This window comes from Xiphophorus couchianus, chromosome 2 (assembly GCF_001444195.1).
Source record: "Xiphophorus couchianus chromosome 2, X_couchianus-1.0, whole genome shotgun sequence".
NCBI lineage: Eukaryota > Metazoa > Chordata > Actinopteri > Cyprinodontiformes > Poeciliidae > Xiphophorus > Xiphophorus couchianus.
The window spans coordinates 4,782,020-4,791,037 of NC_040229.1; positions in this window are offsets into that span (position 1 = coordinate 4,782,020).

Sequence of the window (9,018 nt, forward strand, 5' to 3'; positions counted from 1 at the left end):
TCAGTTACTTTAATTATGAAGCCTAATCCCCTGTGGCTCTCTGGGGTTAGTCTGCAGCTCTTGCATCAAAAAGCTCAGCTCCACTGAGGAATTCAGTTTTCCTTTGTCTTAATGTTTCATTGGTCAGTTAGACCAGGCTGCATCCATGGCGGAAGGCACATAGTTAGGAAACATTCGGATGTGACACAATATGAAAAGAATAATTAACATTTTCTATGAACTTCCAGGCACATATTTGTGTGTGAAGTCATAGAACAGCGCCTCCTGGTGGCAGCATGATGGCGCAGCTCTTTTTCGTTGCTGTTTGGTCATTTATTCCCTTTAGTTCTTGTTGTTGAGCAGCTGGGAGGAGTTTAGCTGTTACCTCTTCACCTGTTAGGATGCGTAACCATGGAAACAGCAAATGTTTTTGGATCACATCCCGGACTCCAGCGTCCCTGTTACCACCTGATTAGCATAGAGTTACCATATTTTAATTTGGGAAAACCAGAACACCATGTACCGGGGGGGGGGCTCTAAAAGCGGGGAAACTCCGTATATTTGCGCTTTGGCATGTTGTTGGCTACTGACAGCCACGCTATCTATCTACTGATTAACAACATGGCTGCCCGCACTGACGCGGCTCAGGGATTACGTCACACGCAGCGCCGTGCGCAGGGCCCTAGTGCCTGTAAATATAATGGTCCAATGAAGGAAATTTAAAAAAACAGGACATTTCCTCACTTTCTAAAAAAAACCCGGGACGCCCGGGACAGGACGTGAAATACGGACATGTCCCGGGAAATACGGACGTTTGGTAACCCTAGATTAGCAGAGCTAGCTAACAATATCCGTCTCTGCTGGCTGGACGTCGAGCTGTTAGCATGTTAGCATGACGTCATGCGGCTGTCAGTCAGAGGCCTCCTCAGATTTACTGTTAAACTGTTTCTCTTAGCCTGAGCGACAGTTAACAGTCAAAACATACTGTAACATTTAAACAATGTAGCTATAAATGCACATCCTCATCCACAGCAGCCGTTTGAAGGTAGCTGGGTTAGGACAGCATTTAATTTTGCTTTGGGGAAAGGAAAGTGTTTTCTGGATTGAACTGAAACGATTCAGCGTTTCTGTTTCGGCCTTCAAGGTTAGAAATGTTTTGTTTCTCCAAGCAGGTCAAGTTTGTCACATTCTGAGTGAAAAGAAAAAGTGCAGCCCCCTGTTGGTCCACAGCGCTGAGAGGAAAATCCGGTTGATTCTGGTTCTTCTGTTTTCCAGTTGGGTTTTATTTAGTTCTGCCACATCTGATGTGGATCTCTAATGAGTGTTTTAATCTGAAGTTCCCATAAAAACCAGTTTAGCTTTAACCCAGTGAGAACAGAAGACTGCACCAAGTGAATGTTGGGTAAATGTGAGTTTATGGGGCATTTCAGTGGGAAGTTGTTTAATCTCGGCTTAGTGAGAATAAATAAAAGCAACGTTTGGGCCTCCTGCTGCATTGAAGCGTTCTGCAGACATTTCATCATTAAGAATAATGGAAACAGTCTCTGATTACTGAGGTTAATGGCTGAAACTTCTGGATCTTAGTTTGGATGTTTCTGCACCTTTAATAATAAAATTGTCAGATTGTTTGATTTTAAAACAATTTCTTGTTTTTTCTGCTATTTTTTCATTTACAGTGTTTCTGATCTCGGTTGCTGTTTTAATCTTTAAGCTGTAGTCCATGCTGTGGGGATGTTTCTGCTCTGAACTGATCAGATTATTCTGTTTTCCAGCCGGTTTGGATCGGTACCATGTCTGCCTGCGGGTCAGGATGACCAGAACCTTCCAGAATCTTCAGCTCCGGCCTTTTGGTGCCTTCCTGTGTGAGTCCATGCTGGGCGCTGAGGGAACATTAGTGGAGTAATTATCTCAGCGCCGAGTTCTTAATCCTCATTTGAGTCATTATGTGTGAAACAAATGCTGGAGCTCAGACTGAGGAGCGATTCCTGACACAAGAGCTCAGACTGATTCCTCTCAGCTCACATTCAGAGTCACAAACACTTTAAAACTTCCTGCTATATGTACACACATCTGTATGCTACTGTGCAAAAGTCCTAGACCGCTCCTTATTCTGTCACCAACTCTCCAGTCAGTTCTCTCTGAAAGTTTTCCTTTAGATGCTGCTGGATTTGACTCTTTTCTCTGACCTCTTCACTGACCTTCACTGCTTGTTGTGTCGTCTCTTTAAATGCAAATGAGGCACTTTATCCGCCCGCCATTTGCGCTAACATTGTCACTGAATTCATTCGGTCCACTTGCTCCACTAAAACATGTAAATAATGTTTGAAACGCTCAGTACGGCTCTGTCCTCAAGGAGCTAACAGCTAGCATACAACACTAACATTAGCAGGAGCTACGATGCTACTGCTAACAAAACAACAGCAGGACGTCCTGTAAACATAGTCATTTCATGTTTAAAATAAAGTTTGTCATTTTGGTATAAAATTGAATCTATAGTTGTCATCTTTACTGTAGAAATTTCTTAGTTAACAGTAAAAACTGATGTAGTGAAGTTAGAGAGATGTTTGTTTCCTTTAATAATTTAGTAGAGCTGGACACTTACTTATTTCAGTAGTTAATATATTATCCACTAAGAACAACAACCTGTCAGAGGAACACAAACCTATTTTTGTGTCTCACTTTAGTTTAGTTTCCTTCTAAATCTGGATGCGATGCTTCCTGAAGCTGATCTCTGCGGTCGGCCTCTGAAAACGTCACGTTTCTAAAATCTGAACCAAAACGTAGAAATGTTCCTGTCAGGAGTTTTCCTTTAAAACTGCGTGAAAGAGCTGCTTTCATACAGTAAATATGTCGACTTGTTGCAGAACTCATGACGTCGTGTAAATGAAACTTTATTCAGATTGAATTCATCACATCTGAGATCTGCAGTGTCTTAAAGAGCAGCCAGTTTCAGTTCCTCAGAGATCTTCCTGCCATCACAGCAGATTCAGGTTATATCTGCTGCTGTTAACATTAAAACTACTAACGCCAATCTGGCATTACATTATGACCACCCACTGAAGAGCATGAGCTCTGATGCTTCCTGCCTCCACAGACAGGAGCTGGGAAAACATAAATCTGACCAAAATAAAGAATAACTAAACACAAAACATGAACACCAGATCCAACCGAAATCAATAAATAACCTAGAAAAACTCAGGATGAGTAAAAAACCAAAACAACCCCATCATCTCCAGGATTTGACTGGTCCATTTCTCCATTTATCCTTCCTTCATTCATCTGAAGTCTTTCAGAACCACAAGCCCACAGCATGATGCTGCCACCTCCAAATGTCACCTCCATCATGGTGGTTTTAGACTGATGCTTCAGAACCATTTTTCCTCCAAATGGTACGTTCAGTGACATCTGGAGAGTTCAGCTCTGAGCAGATTGTCCCTGGTGATTTTTCTTCATCAGTGGAGTCTAAAGCAGCCAGTCAGTGTAGATTCCACTCAGGTTGATTGCTTCATGTTTCTATGTGAAGAACGTTCTCATTCTTCTGGAGTTATTGTCCTCAGTATTAAAACTTCCTATTAAGGACGTTTAAAAAACGTCCTTAATAGGAAGTTTAAAGTTTAAAAAAGTTAAAAAAATTAAAGTTTAAAAAACTGTTGCTTTTTATACCAATGTCACTTCCATCTGTAATAATTTGGTTTAAAATTGAATCATTTGCTTTGATTTATTTGACTTATTGCTGTTGTTACCAACATCTAGTGTGAATTTCATGTCAGTATAAATATTCAAAATATGTCTGCTGACAAAAAGATGTGTTCAGCATCTATCTGTGCTGCTCTATATGACCCTGCTCACAGGTGCAGTGGTGAGCAGAGAATCTGCTTTATTCACTTCACTGGTCATAATGTTGTGCCTTATCTGCACATATTCAGATTTGATGGATCCACATTTTGAAATCTTCTGTCTCTTTAAACAAAGTGTAAATGAAACATCCATATTTATAGGTTATATTTGAACTTAAGACATCAGAGGTCAAAGGTCAAGCTGAAGCGGAATGTGTCTGACTGCCGTTAACTGCAGCATGCAGAGCTTCCTTACAAAGGGATTTATTAGCAGATTTTCTAATCTATCCGGTTTAATCAAGTTTGGATGCTGGAGAAGATTCCAGCGGTCAGAAAGGCAGGGAGGGTTCTGGACTGGTTCTGGTCCATCCCACAGCCAGCAGCAGCCTAACCAGTTCACACTGGAGGGCAGCTCAGAGTCACTGACCAGCAAACATCCCGAGGTCTCACGCTGAGCCACAGAGCAGGAGGAAACCCGGAGACAGAGCAGTAAAACGGTGAAAGAAGGCCGAGCAGATGGACGTCGGCCACAGAAAGCCCAGAGCCAATGAGACCGGATCAGATCAGAACCAAAACCACTGAAGTTTGGTTCTGTGTCTGTAATGAAGTAATATGATCCAAGCAAGATCAAAAATATCACCAGGGCTGAGGATTTACAAAAAACCATTCACTGTAAAAACACTTGAGTCCAGTTTTAGAGCAGATAAATTAATACACATAAACTAAAACCAAACTAACTTATAACTAATTTTAACAAGACATAGGAGCTTGTTTTAAGGCAATAATTAATAATTTGTTTGATATTAGTTTAAACATTTCAGTGGAACTAGTCCTTTATTTTTAATTAATATTAAATAATTATTCACCTGAAACAAGTTTCTACATCTTGTTAAACAGTTAGTTGTAAGTTAGTTTGGTTTTAGTTCATGTGTGCTCAGATATTTGCTCTAGAAACTAGATTAAAAATACTTGGTAAGGTTTTATGTTTATCAGTGCATGGAAACATGAAGAGGTCAAAGGTCAGATTGGTTCTGCATCCAATGATCAGAAGCTCAGAGGATCCAAGCCAAGCTGATTATTTTGTCTCGTGGTTTTCATGGCAGATGAAGAAAGAGAAATAAATCCTCAGATCGGCTGAAAACCTCAGACTATCCAATAAAACGTTTCATGTTTCTTTAATCGGTGCTTCAGTGATCATCATAAAATGAAACGTATGAATGTGGAAATAAAGCCAGGCGAGTTTTATTTCTTCTGTTTGGGTTGAAGGAACTGAATTAAATTCATTCATGGAGCAGAAATAATTAGATCCAGTTTCAACAGCCGACCTTTTGTACGTTGCTGCTGCCAGATTTCTAGACATTTAGCTAAAATATAAAGATCACACAGATTTGTCTGTTTTTGCTTTTATTTAAGAAGATAATATTCATTCAGCGGAGAGAACTCTGCTGAACATGGAAATGCAGTCGGATGTTCAGCCACTGCTCTTCCAACTTACAAAATCAGGGATTTCTGGAGAAATTTGGTTTTCACACATGAAACAGAGCAAAGTTTCACCGTAAGGTTAATAATGTGATCATATTTCATGGTGTCTGATGGAGCAGAGAGGAAGTGGCTGAATCATTTCCTGTTATTCCTGAAGTCATACCGTAACCCAGACGATGCTGCAGCATCTCCAAACTTCAGTTGTTCAAGCTAGAAACCAGAGATCAGGATGACCTCTGACCTCTGCCCTGACCCTCCAGAGCCACATAAAGCCGGTTCCACAGTGGGCCTTCTAGCAGCTGCAGAACATCTCCAGAACCAGAGACTAAAGTCTCAGATCAGAGAAACTCATCCAGCCACTAAGTTTCTCTTTAGTGGACGTGAAGACGCTGCAGCAGCGTCTTCACAGGTCTGATTGACAACCCAACGGTCCGGAACCTGCTGCTGGACCAGAACCTGCTGCTGGAGTTCTGACTAGAACCAGGAGGATAGAGACACCACTCGGTTCTACATCATCTAGTTCTACATCACTGCTGCTAGTTTAAAATGCACTGAACTTTTTAGCACCACATTAAAGATCTGCTGTTGTTGGATCAATCTTCCAGACCTGTCGGGTCTCCTGGTTCTGGTTCTGGTTCTGTTCGGCATCAGAACCAGAACCAAACGTGTAGAATCAGCATTCAGCTTCTATGAACCACAGACCTGGAACAAACTTCCAGAAAACTGAAAAGGAGCAGAAACCCTGATTCCCTTTAGCTCAGAGCTAACAGAGCATCAGGAGTGGAACCTGACTGACTGTTTTCGGTTTTCCTGTCCTTTATTGTGACAGTGTGACGTGCGTTTCCTGTTTCTGAATTGACTGAATGACTGAGGTGAATGTTGATGTGAAGTCGGACGATCCGGAGACGCTCGCAGCCCGCAGATCTTCTGTCCATCTGCAGCGTTTCCTCTCAGATCCTCCCGGCTCCGTGTGATCGGTGACTCTTCCTCTCTTATTTACCGCCACTGTGTGGATTCTCAGCAGGGCTCCTTGTTAAGGCTGTTCTGGTGGCTGCAGGGTACAATTGCCGGTTCTGATTACTCCATGCTTTGTTAGTCGTCATGATTGTAACCATTATCACCTTCCTCATCAGTGGAACTGTGGAACGGATAGTAATTGTAATTGCCTCTTAGTGGCTGAGTGTGAGCCTCCTCCGGTCCTCCATGGCTGTCTGTTGTCTCAGATAAAACATAATTAGCTGGATAATCTCTGGTCTTCAGAGCTTGTTGTGGAAACGGGAACTTCTCTGCTGCTCAAATAAAACCCAGAGGAGCCGAAACTCAGAGCCTGAGCCACCATGTACAGGTTAAAGAAGAACCAGGAGAGGAGCTGGACCAGCAGTCAGCACACACATTTTAAAGTTTGTATCCTTCTTTTTTATTCTCAATTTTTATTAAAAGTCTGTAAAATAAAATGTTAGACCTCCCAGAAGGATTGTAACGTTTTAGTCGTGTAGAAACTCAGCAGCACCCTGCATGACAGACAGAAGGACGGTAATCTAACTTCTCTGAGCTCAGATGTTTAGATTAAACTTCCAAGTATTTTTTATGAATTACATACAAAAATTCTCACATTTTTTTCCTTTACTGTGCAAATGTGCTGCAGTCTGGAGGAAGAGGCTGCAGCTGCTGCTACAAGAATCAAACATCTTTTGTGGCTGCAGATTGCATGGCAGCACAGTTAGAGGTAATTGGCTTGTAGAAATCAAGAGCCTGCGTCTGCCTGAGTCTGCCTGAGTCTGCCTGCGTCTGCCTGCGTCTGCCTGAGTCTGCTTGCGTCTGCCTGAGTCTGCCTGAGTCTGCCTGCGTCTGCCTGCGTCTGCTTGCGTCTGCCTGCGTCTGTCCCTGGGAGGATGGAAAACCATCTGTTAGGTAAATTGTATATATTATTATCAAATATTTGTTGTTTCATGTGCCTTTATAATGTTCTTGTCTTATATGCCTTTATTTGTTTCATCTTAGCATAAAGAAAGTTTTTGTGTTGTAGAATTACTGTGATTCCTTTCTCAGAAAGCCTCTGAGGAAGAGCAGAGAACCGTTTTCAATTATCGCTCAGCAGAAACCTCTGCATCCTGACCTGCTAGATATAAAACCGTTGCTGTGAAGACATACAACTTGCTCTGTGTTATCCTGTCTCTGGAACAGCATAATGTAATACAATTTACCCAACACATAATCTCCATCATTCCGGTGCCAAAGAAACCTCAAGTCACCTCTTTCAATGATTACCGGCCTGTGGCACTGACTCCCATCATGATGAAGTGCTTTGAAAGGCTGGTAAAAGAACACATCGTCTCCAGACTCCCCTCCACATTCGACCCGTTCCAGTTTGCCTACCGCCGAAAACGCTCCACTGAGGACGCCATCTCCTCCGCCCTACACCTGAGCCTGGCTCACCTGGAGGAGAAGAACACTCATGTGCAGATGTTGTTCCTGGACTTCAGCTCAGCGTTCAACACAATCATCCCACAGCATCTGGCAGGAAAACTGGGACACCTGGGCTTCAGCACCCCCCTGCGCAACTGGCTGCTAGACTTCCTCACCGACAGACCTCAGTCAGTCCGGATCGGACAACACACCTCCGATGTCATCACCCTCAGCACAGGCTCCCCTCAGGGCTGCATCCTGAGCCCTCTGCTGTTCACTCTGATGACACACGACTGCGTCCCCAGGTTCGCCACCAACCACATCGTGAAGTTCGCGGACGACACAACGGTGGTGGGCCTCATCAGAGACGACAACGACCTGGACTACAGAGAGGAGGTGGAGCAGCTGGTGGACTGGTGCAGAGACAACAGCCTGATCCTGAACGTTGACAAGACGAAGGAGATGATCGTCGACTTCAGGAAGAACCGGCCCAGCCACGCTCCACTGCTCATCAACAGCTCGGCTGTGGAGGTGGTCAGCAGCACCAAATTCCTGGGGGTGCACATCACTAACGACCTCACCTGGACTGTGAACACCACGTCTCTGGCCAAGAGGGCACAGAAACGTTTGTATTTCCTGCGGAGGATGAGAAGAGCCCACCTGCCCCCGCCCATCCTCAAGACGTTCTACAGAAGCACCATAGAGAGCATTCTGACCAGCTGCCTCTCTGTGTGGTGTGGAGGCTGCAGCGCCTCCGACTGGAAGAACGTGAGGAGAGTGGTGCGGACAGCTGAGAGGATCATCGGGGCCCCCCTTCCCTCCATTCAGGACATTTCATCCCAGCGCTGCGTGTCCCGAGGCCGAAACATCGTCAGTGACCCCTCACACCCCCACCATGGACTGTTCTCCCTGCTGCCCTCTGGAAAGAGGTTCTGCAGCATCCGGTGCAGGTCCACCTGGTTCTGAAACAGCTTTTTCCCACTTGCCATCAGACTGCTGAACTCTTAACTGGACTGCACTTAAAATCTGGTCTCCACTTTATACCTTGCACATGTACAGAGCTAAATAACTTCTATTTCACTGTCACTCCTGCACTTTATATTCTATATTTATATTTATATTCATATTTTATACTGTATTTTATTTTATTCTGGAGTAACCTCACAACATTGAAAGCTCAAACATTATCCTGAGCCGTATGCAATGAAATTTCGTTCTGTATTCACCCTGTGCATTGAAAATGACAACAAAGTCAGTCTAAGTCAGTCTAAGTCTAAGTCTAAGTCTAATCTAGTGTGTAGATACCAAGTGTTTT